The sequence below is a fragment of the Ictidomys tridecemlineatus genome, chromosome 12, assembly GCF_052094955.1.
Source record: "Ictidomys tridecemlineatus isolate mIctTri1 chromosome 12, mIctTri1.hap1, whole genome shotgun sequence".
Taxonomy (NCBI): Eukaryota; Metazoa; Chordata; class Mammalia; order Rodentia; family Sciuridae; genus Ictidomys; species Ictidomys tridecemlineatus.
In genome coordinates, this window is record NC_135488.1 from 109,979,146 (window position 1) to 110,006,484 (window position 27,339).

The 27,339-nt window shown below is 46.7% G+C and overlaps 2 long non-coding RNA genes across 4 annotated transcripts in view; one reads left to right on the plus strand and one right to left on the minus strand.

Moving 5' to 3' along the window:
- Positions 1-2,583: 2,583 nt before the first annotated feature.
- LOC144369451 (uncharacterized) lies at positions 2,584-26,250 on the minus strand. Its single transcript, XR_013429233.1, has 4 exons — positions 24,505-26,250; positions 22,778-22,875; positions 19,743-19,935; positions 2,584-4,833 (listed from the first exon to the last, which is right to left on the minus strand). It is a non-coding gene; the product is annotated as an uncharacterized LOC144369451 (long non-coding RNA).
- LOC144369450 (uncharacterized) overlaps positions 23,741-27,339 on the plus strand; it is a 52,428-nt gene continuing 48,829 nt past the window's right edge. For all 3 annotated transcript variants that reach the window (XR_013429230.1, XR_013429232.1, XR_013429231.1), the window contains exons 1-2: positions 23,741-23,959; positions 24,796-24,984. This is a non-coding gene — a long non-coding RNA (uncharacterized LOC144369450). The remainder of the gene's footprint in view (positions 23,960-24,795; positions 24,985-27,339) is intronic.

Consider the following 27,339-nt stretch of genomic DNA (forward strand, 5'->3'; position numbering starts at 1 on the left):
CCCCACCAGACTCCAGTAAATGAATGCTGGGCATGCCTGCTTCTCCCAGCGAACCTTGGCTAATCCAAGGACAGTCATTAACTTGTTATTCTAAGTAATCCTCTGCTGAAAGCTAGAAGCCGCCTGTGGTGGAAGACAGCAGAGTTTTCCAGCACAAAAATACTGGACTTGCTGGCTCGCATGAAGACAGACAGCTTCCCAGGGGGAGGGGGTGACGCAGAGATGCAGGCGAGGCCCGTTCCCTCCCAGACAGCAGGCAAGAGCCATTTCAAATCCAGCAGTCTGAGCTGGCTTTGTGTGCGTCAGCAGCCTGTCACTCACCGACATTTCCATCTCCATTGTCAACACGGGTTCCCCAGGTACCAAGTCAGATTAAGAGTGGAAGCGGCCCCTACCTTGGGTTTCTGAAACACCCATCTTATCAAACACACTACCTAGGACCCTCGATGCACGCCCAGCACCCAGAGCCTCCAGAACAACTCCTTTGAGGCTTCCCTCCTGTGGCTGCATCCTGCCATTCCCTTCTCCAACCTACTCACCATTCCCAATCCCATTAGGCTCTTCAATACCAAACGCATTCACACGGCCTGCTCCCTTGGCCTGGGAGTCCTTCTCTACTCTCTGACAACAAATCCATACCAGATTTCAAAGCAACTCATACACCCCGCCAGGCGTCTCTGCTTCCCAACACCCCCTCTCCCTCCACTGAGCATGTTGGTTGGTGGCATGAAGCCGAGTGCACACGAGAGCTGAGAACAAGCCCTTTAATGTATTGGACATGACACCACCTTGTACCTCTAAAGTGACACAGACGGGTCTTAGCACGAGCAGACATTCTGGAAGGACCAGTCACTCTTTTCACTTGACTTTTTATTTTTTTTTATTTTTATTTTTTTAGTTTTTGGCGGACACATCTTTATTTGTATGTGGTGCTAAGGGTCGAACCCAGGCCGCACGCATGCCAGGCGAGTGCGCTTCCGCTTGAGCCACATCCCCAGCCCTTCACTTGACTTTTAACACTTTTGTCTTGAGAATGTTTCTAAGAAGCTATTCTATGCCTCTTTACATTTATCCCACAACCCCTGATTTTTTTTTTTTTCCCAGCGTTTGGCATCAGACCTCAGGTCTCACCCATGCAAAGGCAAGCGCTCTCCCACCCGGCTACACTCTGAAGCCTCCCCACAGATTCTCTTCATCTCCTGAACTTCAAGGGTCCCAATGGGCAGCCTTTGACAGAAAAACATGCAAACAGCTGCTGCCTTGGAGGCCTGAGCCTGGGAGCTTCAGCTGTCTGTCCATCCGACCATTATGATTCCCCAAATTATGATTTCAAATGGTTAGGATTCCCCCCTTTCAAACGTCAGAACAGCTTCCTGGAGGACAGGGTGTTCTAGACTAAGGAAGGCTGGAGTCTCTGGGAGCCCTGGCGAAGGGGAAGAAAGCTCACACCAAGACACCCGACTTTGACATCCCAGCTCTCACCTGCGAAGTTCCGCTCCAAAAATATTTGAGAGAGGACTTTGGCAGACATTTAAGACTTCTGCAAGCAAAGACACGTTCCTTCCAGGCTTGGAATTCTGTGTCTCCAATAGTAAACATAGAAACAGGGAGCATTTGTCTCTTACTGCCCACTGCGTGCCCTAGCACCATTGGAAAGGATCACATACACATTTTTAATTGAATGATTACAACCTCCCCACAGATTAAGCATTAAACCCCCACTTCACACGGGAAGAACTGGCACTTCTCTTCCTTTGGGGACCCTATAAATAAACAACACACGGGGCCTGGTACAGGAAATGCTTGAGGTAATGGGAAATCATTTACCTAGAAAAGCACTAAGGTTAGGAGCACTTAGTAGTGGAATTCGTTGTCACCAGCTCAAGCATGACAATGCTCAGCCACCCCTGGCCCAGGAAGTGTAAATGCAGGAATGAATGGGTGGTTTTTCCCACGCCTCCCTTGCCTGCTCCAAGGGCTGAGGCTGCCCAGAGACAGGTTTTGACCTCCTTCTCTCCTCCCTGGGAGAGGTCACAATATGACTGTACCTATAGGGTATCAGGAGAGGGGCAGGTGGAAGTCAAGCTTGGGAGGTCTAATAGATGATGACTGAGCCCTAGCCATGTCTTTTGTGAGCTAACACTGCAGAGATCTGTGTGTGCTCTGTTTTCCACAGAACCGCTAGTGTCTGGCCCACAGCAGCCACCCCTTGCATAGTTGTCATATAAATGACACATCAGACAAGAGCATTGCTTGTCAGTTAAGCAGTCAGCTAACAAAGTTGGCATTTGAGCTCAGGGTCATCTATTATGGTTTTTGAAAGGAGCTGACTCACAGGGAGACACACAGTTACAGATGATGGAGAGATGCCTGAAGATTAGAGGGTGAGTCTCTCAGCCTTAAGGCAGCCCACAGTCTTGTGGCAAAACCACTACACAAGATGTGTGGAGACTCAGGCCCTGGTCCTGCCACCGCCATGCCTGGCTGTGTGTAGCTAAGGAAGTCCTTCCTGGTGGTCTCACTTCACTTAGGCAAAATGGAGTCTCCCTGCCTGCCTACTCCCATACAGAGAGACACATAGGATAAGGTATGCAAAACGGCTTTATTCATTGTAAAGGTGAGTTAAATACCAATTGCTTCCATCCTCCCTGGGTTTCTCTTTCCTCTTTGTACAATGGTGGTGCAGAGGGCACTGCCAACCGTTCCGTGCCAGGATTTTGATTTGATCCGCAGGGCTTTCACACTGCAGGACTCTGGTGGGCAGGGGTGGGGCTCCATTCACATCACCACCCTCATGGGAATGGCCAGTGCTCTGCGTATATACAACTAGACACAGCCATTAGAGGTTAGGGCTGATTGGGGGGAGGCCATGAACTTAGTACTAAGGTGGGGGTGCTCAGAGAGGAGGTGTAGGTCTCCAGAGAGCAGGGCTGATAAGTCTGCTGGGCCCAGCAGATTGCCTGCAAAACAGCTGACAGAGCAGGGGACCAGAGGAAGACCAGCTTCCCTGCATCGGGAAACCACTTCCAGGGCCTGGACAAGCTTCCTCCTCCCCAGACTCAGGACTTGGCTTGGTTTTCTTCCCACCCAGGGATGGGGTGGAGGATGTTGAGAAGGAGCGCTCCTTGCCCTGCTTCCTAACCCCCGGCTGCCCAGCCCTTACAGTATGCACCAGGGAGCTCCTCGCAGTGTCCTCTGGCCTAAGGGCCTAGGGCAGAAGGCCCCTGGCCAGGTCGTGAGACTTGCACATAGCCCTCAGTACCAAGCCTGGATGCCAGCGCTCATGGGTGTGTCTCTGTACTGCCCCACCACACAGAGCCATAACCCCTGGACTTAGCTGGAATACCTGGGAAGGAAATTTCAGCCTTTCTGGAATCAACAAAGCACGTTCACAGTTAGAAATCCCCACGTTGGCCTGGGGGGCAGGACAGCTATATCTGCTCCTGTGTCTCTGGGCTCCTGCCGCCTGCTTGGTGGGAACCTGTGTCCAGAGGTGGCTCATCACGCTTTGGGGAAAGCAGCCCGGTGCTTGACCTACCTGTCCTCCAGCTGTGCTTTCTATCTGCCTGCCTGCTTCCCTGTCACCGCTGTGGGGATTCTATGGTTCCTCCGAGGGCATCCCTCCACATGACGCGGTGCCCTCCTCTGCTTGCCTTGGGTGACCCTGCCACTCTCGTGGGGTCCCCCTTCAGGCGCAAGCCTCAGCTCTGGGCGGGTGCAGGGAGCTGCCCCTCCAGCCTCAGGCCCACGCCCCGGGGCTGGCACCACATCAAGGTCGCGCTAAAGAGGCCCTGGAAGCCTCGCATGTGGCCCAGGGTCCGAGGCCTCATTAGGCGGTGGCGCTCTGGCACACAGGGCCTTTAATGTGGTGCGACGGTATTTTTCAGGCTTCTTTTCAGAAGGAAAAAGTTAATAACGTGAAAGCTTTATGGCCTCTGCCGTCCCCCTCGGAGAGGTGCCCTCTGGTCGAGCCACGCGGGCTAGTTAGGGCCGAGGCCGGGATTTCCTCCTCCCTGGGAACCGGGTAATTACGGCTCGCAGGGGCCGGCGGCCAAGTGGCAGCGCCCGGGGTCAACCTCGGAGGCCGGAGGGAGCTAGGTGTGAGCTGCGTGGCCCTCGGCAAAGCAGAACCATATGGGGAATCCATTACCTGCTCTACAAAGGAGGCGGCCGCTAATAAACGTATTTACTGGGTTAAATAAATACGCCGAGGGCTGTTAAAAGCCTGGCCCTGTGACTTCAAGTCACCGACATTTTTCACTTGTCAGAAAGGGGCTTTTGGAAGCTTTCAGGCGGCCTGCCTTCCTGCCCGTGTTTACGCACCCACCGGGCCCCTCTGCGCCTCCCCAGCACCGACAAAGAAAGGGCCTTTGTTCGGCGGCGGGGAGACCTCCAGGTGGGCAGGGGACACCGCGCGGCGGCGTGTGCGGGCCTCGGCGGGGTCCTGCGCAGCGGAGGCCCCGGGAACCCCGCTCGGCACAGCGCGGTGCAGGGACCAGCTCCGCTCAGCGCTTCGCCACCGCGCTCGCCAGGACGTCTCCGGAGTGTCGCAGTCCTCATCGCTAGGTCTCTTTATATATATATATATATATATATATAATATTGTAAAATGCAGGTCACACACGAGTCATCGCTTTAACCACTTTAAAGTGCACGATTTGGTACATTCCTAAAGCTGGGCGTCCATCGCTCTTCTCTGGTTGCAGATTTTCGTTCGCCCCCAGCGAACCCCTGTGCTCACTCTGCGCGGAGACTCTCTGTGCTTCTCTCCTCCGGCCTTTGGCAACCACTAATGGGACTTCTGTCTCTGGATTTGGCTATCCCAGACATTTCCTATACAAGAAATCATAAGATAGGCAATGTCTTCTGTGTTCCACTTCCAACCAGGGTAATGTTTCAAGGGTCAATCGTTTCACAGCAGGTATCAGTATTCTATTCTTTGTTAGGGCTGGGTAATATTTCAAAACGTGGAGAGACACCATTTGTTACTCCATTCCTCTACTGGTGGACATTTGGGTCCTTTCCACCTTTTGGCTGTTGTGGAAAGTGCTGCTGGGAACATTCTTATACGGGTTTTTGTCTGAACACCTGTTTTCAGTTTGGGGGTGGGTTATGCCTAGGAGTGGAATTGCTGGGTCATACAGTAACTCCACATTTAACTTATTGAACACCCACCAAACTGTTGGCTATGTCCTTCTGTTCTTGGGAGCAAGTCAAGAAACAGAAACATTTTCTCCTACAATATTATAAGCCTCCAGTGTAGGAGTTCTTCTCCTCTTCTTAGTGACAGATGAGGAAACCAAGAGATTTATGGTCATACCAAATACAAGCAGCAGGGATTTGAAACCTGGCCCTTCAGACCGTGGAACTCATAGTCTGTACTCATTCCATCACCCCCAGGGGTTTGAGAATATACAGGAAATGGTGCATTTCCAGGGCCCCCAAGAAGGTCTTGACAAGTTGTTAAATAACTGACCTAAACAATGCTACAGAGCAGGTGAGCATCCCAGGAGGCCCCTACAAAAGGACACCCCAGAACACTGAAGACTTCCAGGAGAGGAAGCACATGACTTGCCACATCCCATTCACACGGACACTGGTGTGAACATGGGCACTGTGGTGACACGTTTGTTCTTAACCAAACAGGATTATTTTCTCCAAAAGGGGAGGTTGTGACATTAAAATGTGTTTGCCGATTCTAGAATGTGACAGGTTACATTTTCAGAGCCTTTCTATGGGAAGCGTCTAATGAGAACTGTCACTGAATAAAGCAATAAGTCATCATCTCCCACTCTGCCTTTTTTTTTCTTTCTTTCTTGTGGAGATGTTATTGTTACAACCCAGGTAATTCCTTTCAGCATATTTCATCCTGATTTTTGTTTTCTAATTGAATCCTCTACCTTCCCCTGTATCAGCCACATCACTGCCCCCTATGCCTGCCTGTGCCCTCAGCTACATGTTTAACCTCCCCATCACCAGTCAGTTCCTGTGATCTGCAGATGTGACCAAGATAGAGGAAGGAGCCCAGGTCCTGCCTTGAAACCCAGCTGCAAGGCTAAGTATGTCAGTGGGATTAGTTTCTAAAATCCCAACACCTACGACAGCCCTCAGCTCGGGGCAAGTGGTCAACATCCCATGTGCCCCGTTCTCTGGTGATGGGGGGTGGGGACAATGAAAAAAAGAACAATATACTTTAAATTAAAATGATCCCAGGAAATGTGGAACTTACTTTCCCTGTATCTCAACCCTATTGTATGGTCCTACTGCAATCCAAGCTGCAGAGAAAGACATTGAAACAACTCGTTGGGGAGACTTGGACAGGCTGAGATGCCCCAGAATTCAGTGAGCCCCCTCCCATGCTTAGGTCCGTCGGGCTGGGAGAGAAAACCTCCCACAGTCCCCGTCATTTGGGATGGAAACAGCTTTCTGGCTTCTAGCCACACTCTTGTACCCCTCTTGGTGGCATAAAACAAGTGAGTTTTCTGAGAAAAACAGCTCCCTTTGGAACAGAGAAAACGGGGGAAAGTCGAAAAAGTGTTTTTAGATAATGAGCAGAAGTTTGCCATCAACTTGATGCATGTCAGATTCTCCAAAGATGAGTTATGTGCCGCAAACTCACTTCTTTCAAGTCCTGTTTATGGTTGGTTAAATAAGCAATGGGGTGATCTGTCACCTCAGCTCTCAGCCGGTGAGCGGAGAGAGCAACAAGCCAATCTGATGTGAAATGATTTGGACAGTAAGTAAATAAATCCCACCTCGATAAGCTGGACTCTGCTGCAGCTCTCCCACGGGCCCTAAACATTTTGATTAAGGACTGATGAGGATTTCCCAGGGAGAAGCTAGACTCATCTTCCCTGGAGGTCCCTGAAGATAGAACCACATCCCATTTGTTAGGGATAGTTTAGGTGGAAGAGGGTAAGTGAGCTAAAGGGTGAACCGGGTGACCTTTATAGGTCTCTTCCACCAAGGAGGCTGGGGAATGTTATCTCATTGATGCAAAAACTCAGCTTTGAAGCATGATTCGAATATTGGACTCCCGTGGAATTTCTGCTCAGTCAGTGCATACATGATTAGAGGGAAACATGGAGGGATGAACGGAAGGAGTCTCAAGGTTCCTTTGCAGTTTTCAAAAACCTCATATATGATATGTCTACCACCCAAAAGGCAGATTACTGGAGCAAGACTCTTACAAACACAAAGTCACCATATTATTGGATAAGGAGAGTTTCTCCCTCTTGTGTTGTTGGTGGAAAAATTTTAACTTTTCCATGATCCATGAGAGGTGGGAATGTTTTATTTATGCACAGACTTTTCTGGGTTTATTTGCATTCCTACTCACTAACCATTTGAAAACATTGCCCAAGAAGCCACTTCCTTTAAAATGGCCCCAGGTTAACAACGTACTTTATTTAGAGTTTCAAACTATTCCAAACTCTTTTCCATGTATCTCATTCAGAGCTGACAGCATCCCTTGGCACATGGCTATGATCATATATGATCACTAGCAGACACACTGCCTGAATTTGAATCCTTGCTCTACACTTATCAATCTTATTGCCCTGGACAAGTATTTAACTGCTCTGTGCCTAAGTTTCCTCATCTATGCTATGGGAATGATAATGACATCTAACTCAGAGGGTTGTCCTGAAAAGTAAATGAGTCAAGCTACATGAAAAACGTTGAAGGAGGTCTGGTGTTATTCTTGCAGCTGGATACAGATTTCAAAGGCTAATCAGGCAGATAAGGCTGCTCCTCTTTGGTGGCTGAAGAGGCCAGAGATTCTTCTCTAAGGCACACAGCAAGGGGGCAGCCATGCTCAGACCAGAGCCAGAGACAATCGCCTCCATCCCAGTGCAGGACTTTTCCAGTGTAATGAACACTCCAAACTCACGCTCAACTTCTACTTCCTATTGCTTAATACTGAGTGACTAACTGTGGCCTAAGATTATTTATTACTGAAAATTCCAAGAGAATTTTTCGAGAAAATGAGAACTTCCGGTGTTTACAGGTCTGCGGAGGTGGGCTTCACTAGAACAAGACCGTTACATTATCTACTCTTTCTTCTCTTCCTTTTGTTTGAATTTTGATTTTCTTTTTGCTTTCTTCCTTTCCTTCTTTCTTTCTTACTTTCTTTTCCATTAAAAGGATTTTTCACCAGGTGCAGTGATGCACACCTGTAATCCCAATAGCTGGTGAGGCCTAGGCAGGAGGATTGCAAGTTGGAGGCTAGTCTCAGCAATTTAGTGAGGCCCTAAGCAAGTTGGCCCTAAGCAACTTAATGAGACCTTGTCTCAAAAAAAAAAAATAAAAATAAAAAGGGTTTGGGACTTAGCTCCGTGATAAAGCACACTTGGGTTCAATTCCCACTACAGGAAAAAAAAAAAAAGAAATAATAATAATAAAAGGAATTTTTCTTACTTTTCTTTTTTAGAAAAATAACATTTATGTTTTCTTAGATTATAACAGAAACATATTTTATACTGTTGAAAATGTGGGAAATGGGTGAAAAATAAAAGAAGAAATTTTAAGAGATCCAAAACTCCATCACTCAAAGATAATTGTCATTTTGGCATATTTCTTTTGTGTCCCTCTATGCATGTGATAAACATTTGTATCCTTCTTTTATACAATTTGGATCTTGGTGTGGGGTGGTTTGTGCAGCACACAGCATGATTTAATTTCTTACCTTTTAAGCAAGCACTCGGAGAGGACATTTTTCTGGAATACAGATAAAACAGCAGAGGGCCAGGGGTAAAAGCAAGGGCCGCTTGGGTTTGAGTCCTGGCTCTGACGCTTGTTAGCTGTGCGACCTTAAGAGAGTTTACTTAACCTTACCGTGTCTCTGTTTTCTCTGTCTCTGTGAGACAGAGACAGTAGCACACACCTCATAGGGTGGACAAGCTCATAGAATTGAAGAAGTTGATTGTGTAAAACTCCTAGAACAGTAGCTGGCACAACAGTGTTCACTAGAAGTGTGTGTTCCTTCGTGTTGGTCAGTGGCACACGCAGGATTTGCTGCTTTTGTCCTGCCAGTCTTCCCTCGAGCTGCATTTCCTATAGAATATTTTATTGCAAACAACAGATGCACAAGCCAATTTAAACAAACAAAAACTTAAAAGGACACTGGGTAGGATATCCAGTCTTCCAACAGAAATGAGTCTCAAATAGTAGGAACATTTTAGTAATGACAATGACCATTTCCCAAGTGGCAACTATGTGCCAGACACTGGCCGCCTTGAGATTCGGTCACAATTATTTCATTTGTTCTCAGAAGCCCCTACAAGGTAGCTCTGAGGCTTTTCCACACAGAAGAAGACCGGGTCTCAGAGGGGCTAAGTGATTTCCTAAAGTCCACTCAACTAGGGAAGCAATGAAACCAAAATTCCAACCCAGGTCTGAACTACTCTTTCTTGGTAGTAGAGCTCTTTCCATCGCTCATTGATTCAGTGTCATGACGTGCCAGACCAGGGAATTTTTTTTTTTTTAACTATGCTTAGTTGTAGATGGACACAATGTCCTTATTTATTTATTCCTATGTGGTGCTGAGAGCAAACCCCACGCCTCACACGTGCTAGGCAAGTGCTCCACCACCGAGCCCCAGCCCAGCTCAGACCAGGGAATTTGTGGTGCGCACAGAAGCGTGATCCCTGTCAGCATGCTGCTTATAACGTACTTGAAAAGAAAGATGTTTGTCCATTTGTCACACAAACAAATGTGACATTTCATCTGTAACGAGGGCTCTGAAGGAGAGCTCTGTGGCGCTCTGTAGCATTCTGAGAACCCAAATGGGGGCACTGACCTTGACATGGAGGTCACAGATACACCCTTGAGGAAGTACTGCTTGAGCTGAGATAAGGGTGAGAGCGGTGATTCAGGAAGAGGAAGTAGCAAAGGGTCTATAGGAAAAAGAGGCACAGGGCTGTGGAGGCAGACAGTTGCCAGGGATGTATGTGCAAGGGGAGGAGAAGAGGAGAGGGCTGGGGAGAGGGGAGGCCAGAGGCAGAAGAGGGAAGCGACGGAAGGATTTGAAGACAGTGACGGAGCCTTGATTTTCTCCTAAGGTTAAAGGAAACTGTTAAAAAAAATTGAAAACAGCAGAATGTATTGGTTCACCCTAATAATCCCAGACCCTTGGGTTGGGGAGTGTAGAGGCTGGGGGAGGAGGTTGAAAGTTTTAGGTCAACACAAGCAACTTAGTGAGATCCTGTCACAAAATAAAACCTAAAAAAAAAAAAAAAAAAAAAAAAAAAAAGGTTGGGAGATTGATTGGCGGGTAGCTCAGAGGCAGAGCCCTTGTCTAGCATGCACAAGGCCCTGGATTTGATCGTCAGTATCCCTAAATAAATAAACAAGTAAACAAATAGAAATGAAAATGACAACAGGGAGATGACAAGGTTAGATTTCATTTCAGAGATTACTCTGTCTTCAGTGTGGAGGCTACAGTGAGGTGGGAGCAAAATCAGGTACTTGTTCACCAACAAGGGGCTGCCACAGTGGCCTGGTAGATAAGGACGAGAGCTCGGACCACCATATTGGTGGATATGGAGAGAAGTGAACAGACTCAAGAGCACCTTGGGAGGTAAAAACCAGAGCTTACTAATGAGTTGGCTGTGAAAAGAGGAGAGGGAGGGGACAAGGACAAATCCAGGACTTTGGATTGTTTTAAACTCAGAAATGCTCGTCCTGGTCACTGATGTGGTGAATATTGGGGGACACCAGATTTGACAATGGTCATCATTTGAGCTTTTGGACATGTCAGGTTTGGGGTGCTGGAGAGGACAAGATGGCCAGTGCCCAGCACTTGCCTCCTCTTCCACCAACAAGAAGCACAATGACTAACAGCTGCATTTTAAGGTGAGTAGCACTAGAACCCAGAAAGAGATAAGAACCCTGCGAGGCTGGGACAGCAGCATAGAGAATGGAATAAAATGCAGGAGCGACATTAACTCTGGTTCCCCAGCTGAGGGGACTTCCCACAGCAGGGGAAAGGATGAACATGAGAGTCCCTGTCGGCCCCACCACTGTGAATACCAGTAACCTCATCACAGACCCTGGTAACCCTGCCAACAGGAGAGAGAGAGAGGGGGGGGGGAGGGAGGCTGGGAGCCCATCGGGGGACTTCCTGGAGTCTGCACATGGCTTTGCTCCAGAGAAGGAACTTGTATTGTCTCCCCTCAACCTCAGGTCGGAGGCTGCTGCAGTGTGGGATACACATTGGGTGCCATTGACCCCATGCAGCTGGGCCTGAGGTGCTTAGTCAGCCAGAGCCACAGAGTCAGTCCACTCTTCCTCCATAATCAGCCCCAGCCACCCCCATGATCATCCTGAAATTCCTATCCTGATTAACCAAAGGTGCCTCCCTGAGCCAAGTGGGCTGCTGAGTTGGGTCCCAGCTGCTAGTAGGCCCACGCATGTGTTTTATACTTTATGCCCCTTGCTGTTGTGGACAATCCCTAGCCACCTGAGCTACCATTGGCCCCAAAGGCATGTCACCACTGCTGAGGAGTATATCCACCATTCTCCACATTCCTGGCACTACCACGTCCATTGCTAGAGTGGCCATATAGTGGATGCCCCACCCCTACTGCTGTGTGTACCACACCTGAGTCACTAGAATATTGCTCCCTCCAAAGTACCGTTGGTGACAGAGGGTGTCTCCAACCCTGCCACCACACACTCTGCTCAAACCCATTTTTGACAGCTGAAGGAGCCTTAGGAGGTTTTGCTCTGGTGCCCAGTTAGAGCCAAAGCCAATGTAACTTACCAACTGCACTGACACGCAGGACAGGCCTTCATAAGAAAGCCATTTTCCACAACAGCCTCCTTCTAGAAGAGGTAGAGACCATTGATTCACCAGATGTGCAAATCTCAAGGTAAGGTCACAAGAAATATGAAAAAACAAGGTGACATATGCCTTCCAAGAAACACAATAACTGTGGCACATACCTCAAAGAAAATGACAAAATGCCTGACAAACAATTCAAATGGATGACTATTGGGTAACTCAATGAGATTCAAGATAACACAGACGATTCAACAAAATTAGGGAAACAAGTCATGATATCAATAGAAATTCAACAAATAGATGGAGATCTTTAAAAAGAACCAAACAGAAACCAATAAGTCAAAAAAAAATACAGTTGAAAGCCCTATGATAGACTAGATCAAGCAAAAGTAAGAATTTCTGAATTTGAAGGCAGGTCTTTTTAAATACTTAGTCATATGAAAAGCAGGAAGGAAAAGGGAAAGAAAAGAAAAGAAAAAAAATGAGAATGAAGACAGCCTTCAAGACATCGGGGACAGCGCGGAAACAAACGATCACATTGTTAGAGTGAATGAAGGGAAAGAAAAGGGGAAAGACATAGGAAAAACTGTTCAATAAAGTAATAGCTGAAATTTTCCCTGACCTTGGGAAATGCTTGGACATCCAGGTACAGGAGGCCTATAGGACTCCAAATAGACATGACCAGAAGAGATCCTCACGATGGCCTAGTAACTGTAAGGGAAAAGTACCAAGACCTAGTTAAGGATACCCCAAGTGATTAACCAGAATCTTGACATAGTAGGAGCAAATGGCATGACGTATTTAAGTCATATTCATTAAGAAAAAACTGTCACCCAAGAACACTACACCCAGAAAAGATATCCATTACATATATCCATTATATACCTCCCAAGGCACACAAAAACTGAGGGAACTCATCATCATCATACCAGACTTACCAAAGAGGCTTATGGAAGTCCTACTTACTTAATGTTTTTTTTTTAAATGAAAGTATAATATATATATATAAAAGTGAAAGAAAAATAACCACCATCATGTAAACAGGTGAAAGTAGAAAGCCCACTAGGAGAGCACATACCCAAAAAAGAAACAGAAAAGAATCACATCCTAGCCATATAGCAAAACACCAAAATACAAGGATGAACAAGAGAGGAAGAAAAAGGACATCCAAAACAAACAGAAGTACATCCACAAAATGATAGGAATTAAGTCTTTACCCATCAGTTATGACCTTTGAAGTCAGCAGACTAAATTTCCCAATTAAAAGATATAGAGAGGCTGAATGGATAGGAAAACAAGACCTAAGGATAGGCTGCCTACCAGAAACTCTCTTCACCAGTAAAGACACTGAAAATGCTGAAAGCTTGAGATGTCTTAAAAATAATCCCCTCAAAAAAAAAAAAAGACATTAAATAAGTAGTAAGATATAGAGGCTCAGAGTTCAAAAGCAATGTCTGGAATAGAATTGTTTGCATAAGCCTCCATCATCTGCGTATAAACTGTAGTGAACTTTCATCATCCTTTGGGGCTGTCCCACACCTGAACCTCCTCTTGTGTTTGGAGAATGCTTTTTCTTATGAAGCAAAGCACACCTTCCATGGTAGAAGCTAAAAGACCTACAACAATTTCAATCTAGGGCCACGTTTCTCAGGACCTCTGTGATCCATAAGCCTGTGTTTTGGCTTGGCCCTGAGTTGCTCCCCCTATCATGCAGGGACAAGTCCTTCTTCCATCTTGTAGCTAAGTAAACTGAGGCTCAAGGACCAAAAAGAGAAGCTGTTGTGTTGTTGGTTAAGGAGAACAAGCTGTCCTGTGACAAGCCACCCTGGTGGCTCTATTGAGCCCTCACTCCTACTCTTGCCACCCACACAGGAGACCAGGAACCCTGCAGAGGTCCAGGACCCTCACGGCCCCTCATAGCCTCTGCCATGCTTGCCCTCGGCAGGCAGAGCAATTACGTGGTAAATTTGGAATTATCTACCTAGGATGAGAAAGCAGAGTTTATTTTCTGGCTCTGAATAACCAAGATTGTTCATCCCCAAAGCTGTAAATATATTACCCAAAAATAGCAAAGAGTTGAAAGAAAACCAATTCATCAGCAGATTTAAAACAAAGTTCCCTTTTTACCCCATTAACAATAGGGTTTCATCTTGATCTACATTTTGCTTCAGTATGAACTTTGTTTCATTTTGCTTATCTAGATGAATGTAATAAAATGGACCCAGGTGAGGCACAGTCACTGATAATTGAGGCAAAACAGAAGCAATTTGGCCCTTGAGAGGTTTTGCTTGAATAGTATATCAGCATTGTCCAATAGCACTTTCTGTCTTGTAGAAAATGTTCCTAGGCTATAACTTAGTAGTTCCTAGCAACACGTGGCTATTGAGCCCTTGAAACGTGGCCAGCACAACCAAAGAATAGAATGTTCAGAGTTAATTAATGCAAATATAAGTTTAAATAGCCACAAGTTGTCTAGTGGCTACTGTACTGGACAGGACACAAGACATTTGGGACAGGTGGCCCTCTCTACTGTGACCCCATCTTCTTCCCAAACAAGAATCCCAAAGTTTATCTACACTTCCCCAAGCTAATGATGTGAAGCTTGCTTGGGGGAAGGGGACAGGGGACAGAATTAGCCCTTTCCCTGTGCGGTGGGTGGGTTTATTAATTGTCTACTTGATTGCTTTTGCAAAGGGTCTACCTCTCTGAACCCAGAACTAGGAGCTCTGAATTCGAAGCCATTTATTAGGCTTAAATTTATGTGGTGTGAAATCTGTTAGATCATTTGCTCATCAGTAGGTTGTCTAGAAAAAAGGCCCAGCTACAAAGGGTTTTCAGGTGAGGGTCAGCAGTGTAATCAGAAACAGACCAAGCCTGGCCTCCAGCAAAAGTGTGGGCTTTCAGTGAATTTTGAGTTTGAGAAGTGGACTTTTGAAGGCCTTACCATTGATAACATTTCCTCTCTTACTAAAAAGAAGAAAAGAAAGAAAGAAGAAAAGTCATTATATTTCACCATTGTTCAGCTTAAAAACTGAAAGGTAGAATCCCCTAGTGGTTCACATGTGAAAACATAGAGTACATGAGACTGTAGGCTGAATGAAACCATCAAACCTATTAGGCAGTTGTTGGGATGCGACGGGAAGGTTTGAATGAAATCTGGGCTGAGTCATGCAATAGAACTGGCCAGCCAACTGCAGCCATCAGAGGCACAGCTGATATTACTGCAGTTTACAAGAGAAGGTCATCGGTCTTGGTTTGGACAGCACTTCATTCACTGGACAGCTCATGGGCCATGAAGGCCCTGAGCTGTTTCCAGGGAAACAAAGATGAAGAGGCACTGCTGGCCCTGGGGAATCCCAGTTCCAGGGGAGCCCGGTGGGAACCTGCAGGTGCCATCCACGGAGAGCCATATTCCTCAAACTCATTTGATGGTAAGGATCAGAGGAGGTGCATTTCAAAAAGCAGATTTCTAGGTCTTTTTCCCCAAATATTTTGATTTCATGGGTTTGTGGTAGGGTTTGAGAATCTGTAATTTTATACAGTTTTCTTAGAAGATTCTTATTAAAAGGCAACTTGGGGAACTTTAACATAATGAATGCATGATCTCTGCACCCAGATTGCCCCAAGGGCTTCAGCAAGACCTGACCCTTATGCACATCACTAACCCGGCTTGATCCAGCTCTCAGCTACTCTTGGGAGGCTCCTTGTACTACCTCCCTTGCACCCAGATTACTGGAACCCCCCTCCCCTCTCCCCAGTCTCCATCTTCCCTCTGTAATCTGTGTGCAGAGTTGTTGTGTGACTTTCTTTTTTTTTTTTTTAAAGAGAGAGAGAGAGAGAGAGAGAGAGAGAGAGAGAGATTTTTTTTTTAATATTTATTTTTTAGTTCTCGGCGGACACAACATTTTTGTTGGTATGTGGTGCTGAGGATCGAACCCGGGCCGCACGCATGCCAGGCGAATGCGCTACTGCTTGAGCCACATCCCAGCCCTGTTGTGTGACTTTCTAAAACACGAAGTTTTCTTGCTTCAAACCACTTGCAGCTCACACTTCCTGAGAACCAAGGCCTCCCTGGCCTTTGGTGATGGATCTGGCCCTGCCCTCCCCCCAGCTCACGCCACCCACACACCAGCCCCAGGAGGGCTTTCCAGGTCTTGCCAGATCTGTCCACCTGCTTCTGCCAGAGTGAGTAGAGAGAAGGGGACCTGTGACTTGAGATTACGGACAGCAAATGGTCCAGGAGGTGAGTGTAGGGTATGGAGCCTGTCCCAGTGGGACACAATCTAGGAAATAAAGGAAATGGGAATCTCCAAGAGTGTAAATGCCAGGCTGCAGAGTTTGGTTGTTCTTGTGGAAATGGGGAGAATATCTGATTTAAAAGAGTTTCCCGGGGAGGAAGGGGGAATAGACAGCCCCAGAGAGTCCTCCTGGTTGCGGTCTGATTATTGTTGTCCATGTTGCTCTGTCAGGGATGAGTTGAACCTGAAGCCTTCTACTCATTCATGGGGGACAAAAGGGAATCTCAGAGAGTCAAATGTCCTCCAATACCCAGGTGCTGCCCTTCACCCTGACTCCCACCTTCTTCCAGGCGTCACTGCCAATGGAGAAGGGAGCGGCATGCCTGGGCCTGGCCTGGGGCCACCGTCTGAGGCTCCTGGCCAAGCTGGCAAGACTGACTGGGGCACATTTTCCTCCTGTCTGATCACTTAATATGGAGTGTGAAAAGAGTTTGGTGCTGAAAACACAAACACTGTGGACATTCAGTGGAGCTGGAGGATGGACTGTCCTGAGAGAAGGGACGAGTCAAAGCCTCGAGGCCTGGCAAAGCTGCTTAGAGCCCCTGGGCAGCAGAGCAAAGTGACCAGCAGGGGTGTCTGGGGGAAGGGTCGCATGAGAAGCCATGTCACTTGAGCCAGCGCAAGACAGAGGGTAGGAGGGAGGCACAGATGGGGCAGCAGTGAGAAGATGAGCCCTCAGGCCTTCCTTGGTGACTGCAGCCAGGGGGCAGCCAGCATCAGCAACCACTACTGCCATAAAACCTCTCGAGTCAAGCCCCTGACCCCCCGTGGCAACTCCATTAATGCTAACCACCTGGCACCTGCCATTTGGTGGCCTGATGCTGGCCAGGCCTCCTCGGGCACCTTTCATGTGACATTCCTCCCTCCCTGACTTGTAAGGTTACTGCCTATGGTGCTGGGAGATGAGAAACAGGCCTCAGGGGTGAGGAGGGGTTGTGGGGATGCCCCAGGTTCCCTGCGGGCAAAACCAGCAGCTCCATTCCCACGGCATTCTGGTTTTCAGAGATTCGGGTGTAATTTCAGGAGGGGTTAGCTTCATAGAGGGCCCCGGGATTGATCTGTACAGTGGCCTCAATCGGAGTCAGGAAAGGTTGCCACATCGGGCTGCCCAATCTGTAGCCACGGGCCTGTCGTCAAAGGATCAGGCAAAAGGCCTCTGCCAGTGCCATGCCTTGCAGAGGAACCAGGACCAGCACTGAGGGGCTTGAGCTGTCAGGGCACTGTTTCCTTTGAGGATGCTCCTCACCTCTGCAGAACCTATGTACAAAACCATTTGGTCCCCAGTGTCTCCAAATAGCTAGGGGGACTCAGAGTATGAAGCATTACTACCAAAGCTATTGCTACAGGAGAAACAGAATTGTTCAGCGGTTTATAGTAATTACAAGCATAAATCTCATAAAGCCAAGTAACCTGTGGAGCGGGCAGAGAGAGGGCTGTGGAAGTCATGCAGAGCCAGGTTCAAGTCCTGCTGCTGGTCAAGATCTCAGCTTCCCATGGAGCTCTGTAATTTCTCCGAGGTCTATCTTGCTAAGGGTTATGAAGTTTAAATGAAACAATGGTCATAAAAACATTTTGCAGAGGGGGCGGACTGGGAAGGGAACTAGCGTTTTCTATCGTCAACCACATGAGTTGTTTCACGAATATCTCTTTAACCTTCCAATGACAGCATGAGGCAATTATTTCCATCCCGGTATTACTAATGAAAAAGCTACCAGAGGTAGTTAAATGCCTGTCTCACCTCACACAGCCAGGAAGTAGCCCAAAGTCTTGAGTCAGGATTCAGCGTACTCTCACACTGTTTCCCAAACAGTATGCAGTGTTGGGTCCTGCAGGGGCCCCGTCCACAGAGGAATTCTAAGTGGGGGAGATGAGGCCTGCGGAGCCGAGCCGGAGCCACAGGGCACCTGGGTTCCCAGGGTTGATGGCAGCACTCCCACAGGGCCCCAGGGAGGGGCTGAGGGTGGTACAGGATGTCTGGGGGAACCTCTGAGCTCGCTGCTCATTTGGAACTGTTTTCCTTTGAGGGGTGATTTACATTTCTCACTACTGGCTGTTTGATCTCTGGCCTGAGCACTGAGCACTGAGTGAGCCCACCCCACTGGGCTCCCATGACCAGTCCATAGCTAGCTCAGCCTGACAGCCTGGACGTTGGGCTGGTTCTGACCTGCAACTGCACCGAGGAAGCACAAGAGGAAGAACTGGGAGGAAGAGGGACGTCCAACAGTGTTATTTCCAGGGAGGCAGGGTGGTGGGGCAGAAAGAATAAGAGCTTCTAGTCAGAGATACCAAAGTTCCAATCCCAGGACCATAATTTATCAATTGCAAGACTCTGGGACATTTTGTGTAACTACTCTGAGCCTCCATTTTCTTTTGCAGTACAGCCTCCCTTGAAAAGATTTTGGGGGCAATAAAGATGGATAATGAGTTTAGAGCCCTTGATTTAGAAAAGGCGTTCCATAAAAGTACCTACAAAGTTTGTTAATTCACCAGGAAAACAGATCAAGCCACATTACCCCATCCTTAAATACCAGCCTCTGCTTCAAGTTTGCAGTGTTTCCAGGAAATGGGGTTGCAACCCAGGAATCCCACCGAGAACCATTTGCAGTGGTGAGGACAGAAGGCCAGGGGACTATAGGGACCCCCAAACTGGAAGCCAATAGCTGACTCTCCTTCAAACTCTGCCTCTCATCTGCTGTGCAAATTGAGCATCTGAGCCTGACCAAGTGGCAGCAGGAAGGTGGACAGGAAGGGCAGAAGAGGACTGAGATAAAGCTCCACAGACCACAAGCTGCAGAGAGGCTCCCCATCTGAAGCAGCCCCCCTGGTGAGAGTTCTTCATTATCCCTATTTATTTAACACCTAAGTAAGTGATTAAAGGAACAGAGCTGGCATGGTGGCATGTGTCTGTTGTCCCAACACTGGGAGACTAAGGCAGAGGATTGCTTGAATCCAGTACTTCAAGGCCATCCTAGGCAACATCTAAAAAAAGAAAACTACAGAAGCAGAGACTTCACTGAGAAAAGCCAGAGAGTTGGCAGGGACACCCATGGAAATTGAGTATTTTTTAAAAGGGAAAAAAAGGCAAAGACATTCAGAACTGGCAAAGCAGAAACTACAAACCATACCAACTATCACCAGGCTACAGCACAGGAAGACCATGGGAACAGCCTGCCCAGCGGGTGAACAGAAGCCCCTCACAGGGGGAGGCATTTACTCCTACCTGCCGCCCCTTGGCCATGTGCACTCATCCAGGATGCGACATGCATGAGAGCATAGGTTGGTCCTGAAGGCAAGGCCCTGCTCATTCCTTCATAGCCCACGTGTGTCCAGACCCGAGTCTGCCCTTTGTTCCCTGGTGAACAGAGTTCTGGGCCCGGACAAGCCCTCCAGCCCTTGCAGGTCGAATGTTCCAGCTTTCTGTGCTCAACATGAATGGCTCATGTCTCTGCACCCATCTCCATGTGATAAGTCCTTGGAGCTGATAAAGTGAAAAAGACCCAACCCCACCCTCCAGGACTGGTAGTGAGACGTGCTTGGTAAGCCAACAGGTGACAGAATGAATGTGCAACTGAGCTGGCAGAGACAGAGCTCAAACGTGAAGAAAAAAGCTAGGGTGAGAAAGCACGAGGAGAGAGAGAGCATGAGACCAGTGCACTCACCTCCTATGTGGGAAGAAGACGACCTCAGACTCCAAGGACTGGATGGGAAGAGGAAGGCCCCAGGGGGGCCAGGATCGGCAGCCCTGACCTTTCTCCCTGCAGGAAGCTGCCAGGTGGAATCTGCAGTAGAATGTGTCCTGCTACTCAAGGGCCACAAACAGCCAGCATCTCCCAGGGAAGATGAGGAGTTAGCCTAAAATTAAGATGGTCAGAAATTGGAGTGCAGCAGTAGCCAGCATTCTTCAAAAGTTGAAAATAAAACATTGGGGAATAGAATCAGAGCCATGGAGACCCCGGTGTGCTAGAACCAGCAAGAGAATCTCAACCAGTTGAGTCACAGACTAGGGCTAAAGCCAGTTACTGTCCAAGAGCAGGAGAGCCTAATGGCAGGGAGATGAGGCCAAGCTTCTCCTAAGATTTGACAGCTGCCCAAACTTGAAACCACCCACGGCTGCATTAGTAGAAGTCAAACATCCAGGTCTGGGAAGGTAGAAACTCTGCTTTGTTCCACATCAGCAGACCCTAGTTCAAGCCTGGGGCTAGTCTTGGGTTCCATCTTTTATCATTTTGAACATATTCAGAACAAAGTGACCAGGAGGATGAAGGCCTTGAAGAAGAGTTGAAGGGATGCCGGCTGTGTAGTTACCTGGAGAAGCCCAGCAGGAAATATTTCAGAATGAATTCATGGGGTATTGAAAGACTCTTTGGCCTGGAGGAGCAGTGGGAAATGACAGGAATCCATAGCATGAGAACTGTCGCAGCTGTGGGATCACAGCCTTGCACAAGGCGAGCTGCCACCTTTGGAAACCTGCAAACAGCATGAGTCCATGCGAGTTAGATTGCTGCAGAGGGTGTGCTGTGTGGGACAGAGTGGTGGACCTCTCTTCTGCCTGCATCTTTGAGATTTCATGGTTATGGGATCTCCCATTGGTGAAAACCATAGGTTCCTACGAGTGATGTGCCTGTCCAAATGCAGAAATATATCAGCTGCCAGAGGCTCCCTTGTGACAATACAGACTGTGCACATTCATTAGACCAAGGTGTGGAGCCTCTGATTCCCACCAGAGGTGATGTCACTGTGGAAACAGGAGCATGGGGGCCCACACCTTTCCAGGTCACTGAGCTGTGCTGCAGCAGGAAAAAGTGTTTCCTGGCCCTGGTCTCTACCCAGGGGGTATCCTGTCTCTGTTCTTCCAGGGCATCCTGTGGTGGTCCCTGGGGCCCTTGCAGCCACATGGGAGCTGCCTTGGCCGAGTGCTGGTGCTGGCCACAGAAAGAACAGCCCTTGGTCAGTTGCTGGCCTAGCCAACTATCACCTGGCATGCCGTCAGCACACAATAAGCTTATTTTTAATATTAGTTTTATTGAAATATACCTATAAAATTCATATACTATAAAATTCATCTGTGTCAAGTGTACAATTGAGAGGATTTTCCTGAATTCACAGAAATGTGTGATCATCACTACTGTCAATTTTAGACAATTTCATCACAATGGTTCCTTGGAGTTTTTTTTTTTTTAGTTTGTTAGACCTTCATTTCATTCTTAAAACTTATTTTAGCCATTTTTGTGTGTACAATTTAGGGCATTGAGTATATTAACATGTTATACAGGCATCTCAAGAGCACTATCCACCTCAAGATGGATCTTTCCAAGCAAAAACTCTTTTTTTTTTAATCTTTCCAAGCAAAAACTCTTTAACCATTAGGTATAATCCCCATTCTCCTTCCTGTTCCTCTCCCCAGAAACTGGTAATCTCTATTCTGCTTTCTTTTGGGGAAGGGGCTGGTACCAGGGATTGAACTCTGGGGCACTCAACCACTGAGCCACATTCCCCAGCCATTTTTTGTATTTTATTTAGAGACAGGGTGTCTCACTGAGTTGCTTTTGTTGAGACTGGCTTTGAATTCACGATCCTCCTGCCTCAGTATCCCAAGCTGATGGGATTATAGGCATGCACCTCCACACCTGGCTCTATTCTACTTTCTGTGAGTTTGACTACTGTAGGGATCTCAGATAAGTAGAGTCAGACTGTATTTGTCCTTTTGTACATCTGGCTTATTTCACTTAGCACAGTGTCCTCAAGTTTCATCCATGTTTTAACATATGTTAGAATACCCTTCCTTCCTTCCACAGTGGAATAGTATTCCATTCTCCTTATAGAGCACAGTTTGTTTATCTGTCCATCTGCTGGTGGATATCTGGGTTGCTTCCACCTTTTGGCTGTTCTGAATAATGCTCTTATGCACACTGGTGTGCCAGCATCTGTTTGAGTCCTGCTTTCAGTGTGTTTAGTTATATACCCAGAAGTGGAATCGCTGGACACATGTAACCTTTAAAAAAGTAGCTACTGAGCAACTAAATGAGTAGATAGACTCTATCTTATAAAAAGAGTCTAGGTCCAAATGCATGAAGGCCAAAGCCCAGGATGTGGAAATAATGCAAAGAAATTTTCAGTTGTGCCAGACCTCTGGTTTGAAAACTCCTCACCAGCCCCCACCCTCCCGCCATGACCTTGCTGAGGTCCACATTCCACATTCAAAATAAAGTTCAGAAAGGAGGTGAAGTGTCCTTGCTGACAGTTCAGAGTTTTAAGGGACCACCATTGTTCTTGACAAGGCAGACAAACTTTCCTGGCTCTTGTGACTTTGTGGAGTTCAAACAACTCATGATTTTCAACTTCACATCATGCACCAGTTTCCAGGAGAGAATCATCATTTATTCAACCAAAAATGATGTGTCAAGAGCTTACAGTATGCCAGGTGTTGGCTGAAAAGGGTACCCTAGCAAATAACTCAGCTGAATCCAAGCAGGTGAGCCCCAACCACAAGCCAAGAGACTGAGGGGGACCCAGTGGGAGGTAGCAGTAGTTAGCAAAAGAGCATAACCTCTGCCATCAGAAAAACCAGAGCTCAGATCACAACTTGCCACTCACCAGCTGTGGTTGCTGGATAAGTAATCTAGCATTTTTTGAACCTTATCATCTTCATTAGGGACTTTCCATACCAATACCTTCCAGACCTACAAAGACTTACCCCGAGTGGACAGTCATCTCCATACTCTTTTCTTCTTTAAATCCCCTTGGGATACCTTTTTCCTTCATCATCCTTCAGTCTCCAGTGAGGTTCCAGCTCTAAGGATGGCAGGAAAATGATGAAGGTCTGACCAATCATGCATCGAATCCCCCAGCCAGAATGACTGGTCACCACAGAGCATACGATCCAATGATTCCAGTTGCCATACTATATCCTGGGTCTGTGTACGAGCAGCTGTTTTTGCTGGACTGAGACTAAGCTTGGGACTGGAACTGTCTTGGAACACGTGCTACCAAACCCAAAATCAACAGGAAGAAGAGCAAGACAGGGAATGCAGGAAACCAGTTCCCAGCCACCAGGTATACCACTGATTCGGTCCCTTCTGAGGCCACTCTAGGTAGGGTTACATGAGCTCGTCTATTTCCTTTTTCCTTAAGCCACTTTGAGTTGAAAATTCTGTCATTGTAATCTAAAGGTCCCTAACTGGTGCATATGGATCTAAGTCTTTATATTCTCTCCATGCCATCTTCATGTATGGGGAATCATAAGGGTATTTTGGTCATGCTTCGTGGTCATATCAACTAGTTCACACTCACTTGCTTAAATAAATCAGTATTCTCATCTCAAAATATTGATTGCTGCTTACCCTGCAAGGCTCACCAATGTCACCTTATCTGGGAGTCCTCCCTGAACCTCTGGCTGGCCTCACTGAGCCACCAGCTGCTCTGGGTCCTCTGTACTTTTCCACTATCACATTTGTGGCTTGCACTTATACCCTTTTCTGCTGGCCTGTCACCTTCATGTTAGGAGAAAGACTGGGTATTATAAAGTACACATGACACCTAGTCCACAGCTTGGCCAATTCAGGTTGATGAAGAATAAAATAGGTGATTAATAATTAAGCAAAGTTGGCAAGGAACATGCTCCTACATAGCAAAAGATCCACATGATCCCTCCCATCAAATACTCGGAGTCCATGCCACAGAGACTCCTAATTGTCTCCTTAATGTCCAACATTCTACTCTGGCTGAGACACAGAACCTCAGTATTCCAGACTCTTCTAAACCCTACAGAATCTAGCCTCCCTTGCAGAAATGTGGCCCCATACTCTGGTAAATGAGATGCCAACGTGAGTTGTTGCACCAGACTCCTGGGAAGACTCCCAGACAGGGAGACAACCAGGTAGGGAATTCCATCTTGGCCCCCTTTCCCCTCCTTTATACTGTCCTTGATGCAAATTTGAGGGCTAGAATTTCAGAAGCAAGCTAAGATCATGCAGAATTTTTAGGAAAGAACAGATGAGCTTGAACTACATATGGCGGAGCAGAAAGCTAGAAAGAACCTGGATTGCCGATGACAGAGGACCAACTTGATTGACTCCATGATGTCTCCACAGTTTTTTAATATAAAGCACACAATAAATTATTTGTATTTGAGCTACCATTGATTGCACTGCTATATGTAATTGAACATATATAAACAAATTAGTTAATCAATATTCATTGATAATAGTTGTTTCTTTTATGCTAATTAAAATAAAAATTTTAATTCTATGTCCGACATCTTAAACAGCACACGTGGGCCAGAGACTGTGGTAGCATTCATTAGGACACAGAGCCCCTTTACAACAGGTCAAAAAGCAAGTATCTGATCATCCACTTTCTCCAAATATTATCTAATTTTATGGTATGGGAATTAGAGATTGTTAAAGTAGAATCAAAACTCACATTATTTTTAATTCTAGCACCTTCCTGATAATCAAGCTCCTCAGTGGCGGGTAGGAGGGCTCTGAGGGATGAGTGGTTCCTCCTATCTTCGTGCCACGGAGCCTGAGTGGGTCAAAAGGCCGAGAGAATGAGGAGGCTTTGCTCCGGCACAACAGCCCCTGGCCCTGAAATGAATGGCCGGCTTCTTTAACAGACTGCCCCCCTGCCTAGCTCACATTCCCCATGGTTGGTGAGGCAGAAAATTCACAAGAACAAAGCTCTTGCCCTAAAAAGATCTTCTTTTCAACTTAGGGTCAATTCCACATTTGAGGCTTCCAGAAGAGTCACCTTTAGATTAAGAAGAGGAAAGAAAGAAGCTGTTGCATTCAAGCCAGGGAGAACCACACACGAATGTGCAGAGCCTGAGACGGCAGCACCGCACACACACTCCTCATGGGAAACTCAAAAGTGGCCTCCTGAGAGGCAGGAGATCAGAAGGCCGTGAGTCCAAAACACTGATTCCTCTCCTTTCCAGCCCGGAGTCCTGGGGCAACCTCTAGGGGCCTCTTCTAGTTCTTCTGAAAAATGGGCAAAAACTTACACTTGCCTCTCTCACAGAACCTGTGAGACCAAGCAGGTGGCATTTGTGAAGGCCTGTCTCCTCCCCTGCCCCTGAGACAAGGGCCATGTCACTCCAATCTACCTGGGATCACCTTCTCCTCCCAGCCTCTCAGGACATATCAAGATGCACTTGGTTTAATTAAAGCCAACATGCTTCACATTTTAACTCCTTAAGAAATGTCAGAAAGCCAGACTCCACATGGAGTTCAGACCCTGAACCCTTTTCCTAATCTATCAGTTTAGAGACAAGAGGCCTCTTTAGGATCAGCTGTTCCCACTGAGGGGGCGCCCAACCCTCCCCAAGAATGGTATCCAGTCTCCAGGTCCAGGATGGGGGACAGGGTGGACAGACACACAGTTTGCACCCAGGGGCCAGGTCAAAGTGATCGAGTTTCTCTGCAGCCAGAAACTCCATCACCCCTGGCTCCGGGGTAATAAACTCAATCTCAGGGCTTGAGCTATAACACGGTTCATTTCTGGGCCAAATCTCTGAAGCTGAAGAGTTTATTTTTAAGGACAAGCAGTTTGCTGTTTTCAGCTTTTCTCATCAGAAATAGTGCGATTCAGCTCGATCTGCATTGGAAGCATAATTTATCATCTCACACAGATGGTTGCTAAGGGTGGGGGGAGGGTTACTTTTCCTTTTAGTTCAGCAAACATTTCCGGAGCCCCCACGTGTGCCAGGCTCGGAGTAAAGCACTGGGATGTGCAGATGAGTGACAAGCTCCTAGTCCTTGAGCACTCAGTCTGGGTGGGCAGACAAAGTCACAACCAGAGTCTGGACATGAAACTGTCTATCCTACTTCGAAATCTTGGCTCTGCCATTTACTATTGAAGTCACCTGGGAAGGTTAACTCATTTCTTTCTAACTAAAGGTTTGCCAGCTTTATTAATCTCAAAACACCCATCTTTGGTTCTGCTGATTTTCTTCTACTTGTATCTATTCTCTGTTAACATCTACTCTAATCTTCCTATTTCCTTCCTTCTGGTTGCTTTGGGTTGTCTCTTTTTCTCCCAGTTCCTTTAAGGTGGAAAGTTACCTTACTGACATCTTTTTTTCCTCTTTAATATAGTAACTCACAGCTATAAATTTCCCTCTAAACACTGCTTTACCCACATCTCATAAAATATCCTGTTTCCATTTTGACTCACCTTGAAGTATTTTCTAATTTCCCTTGTCATTTCTTCTTTGACTCATTGGTTGCTCAGTAGTAGACTAATTTCCACATGTTTGTGAATTTTCCCAAGCTTTTTCTGTTATTTATTTCTAATTTCACTGGAAATTAGCTGGAAAATATGTTGTACTTCATCAGATTTCAATCCTTTTAAATGTATTGAGTCTTGTTTTATGGATAAATATATGGTCTGTCCTGGGAATGTTCCATGTAAACTTGAGAAGGATGTTCGTTGTGCCACAGTTGGGTATTCTACAGATCAATGTTGGGTATAGTCAGTTTATAGTGTTGTTCAAGTCTCCCATTCTCTTGTCGATTTTGACTAGTTGTTTCAATACATTATTGAAAGTGGGGTGTTGAAGTCTACAATTCTTATTATTAATTGTTACCTCACCTCTTTGAGCTTTAGTTTTCTTAGAGGAAAATAATTCTTTTTGTCTTCCAGAAAATATAAAAAATGCAAAGCACCAAGAAACAGTCTGCCACAGGGCAGGTGTTGTTACTGTGTTTCAGAATAAAGTCACAGTGTAAGACAGCACTGGTGAGGCGGATTCCCTCCCAGAGTAGCCAAGTGGTTCTGGGTTATGCCAAAGTTGCTTCAGTCTGAAAAACACAAACCCTTTTTAAAGAGAAAGTTTATACCTGGAGTCCATCTGCTTCTGCTGCCTAATTTTCAGGAATATGCAGTTAACTTTTTATATTTTTCCTACCCCCAAAACAAAAATAGCTAACAAATCCCTTCATAGAGGTTTCCTATAACACTTATATCATCCGTTTCTCTTTTCTTCCTTCCTTCTTCACTTCCTTTCTTCCAACTCACCCTCTCTAGGCCAGACCCTACCCCATTTATCAATACTGAAACAAGGCTTGCCCTCAACACTCTACTCACTCCAGACTGACATCCAAGCAGGTAAATAAAACATAGAAATATAAACACCAAATAAAAAAAGAACAAAGGTTGGGAGTATGTGGAAGAAGGAGTGACCTGCCTGGTGGGGGGCAGAGAAGAGGAGGTCAAGTTAACAAAAACGGAAAAGAAGCCAGCTTGAGTTTCATAACC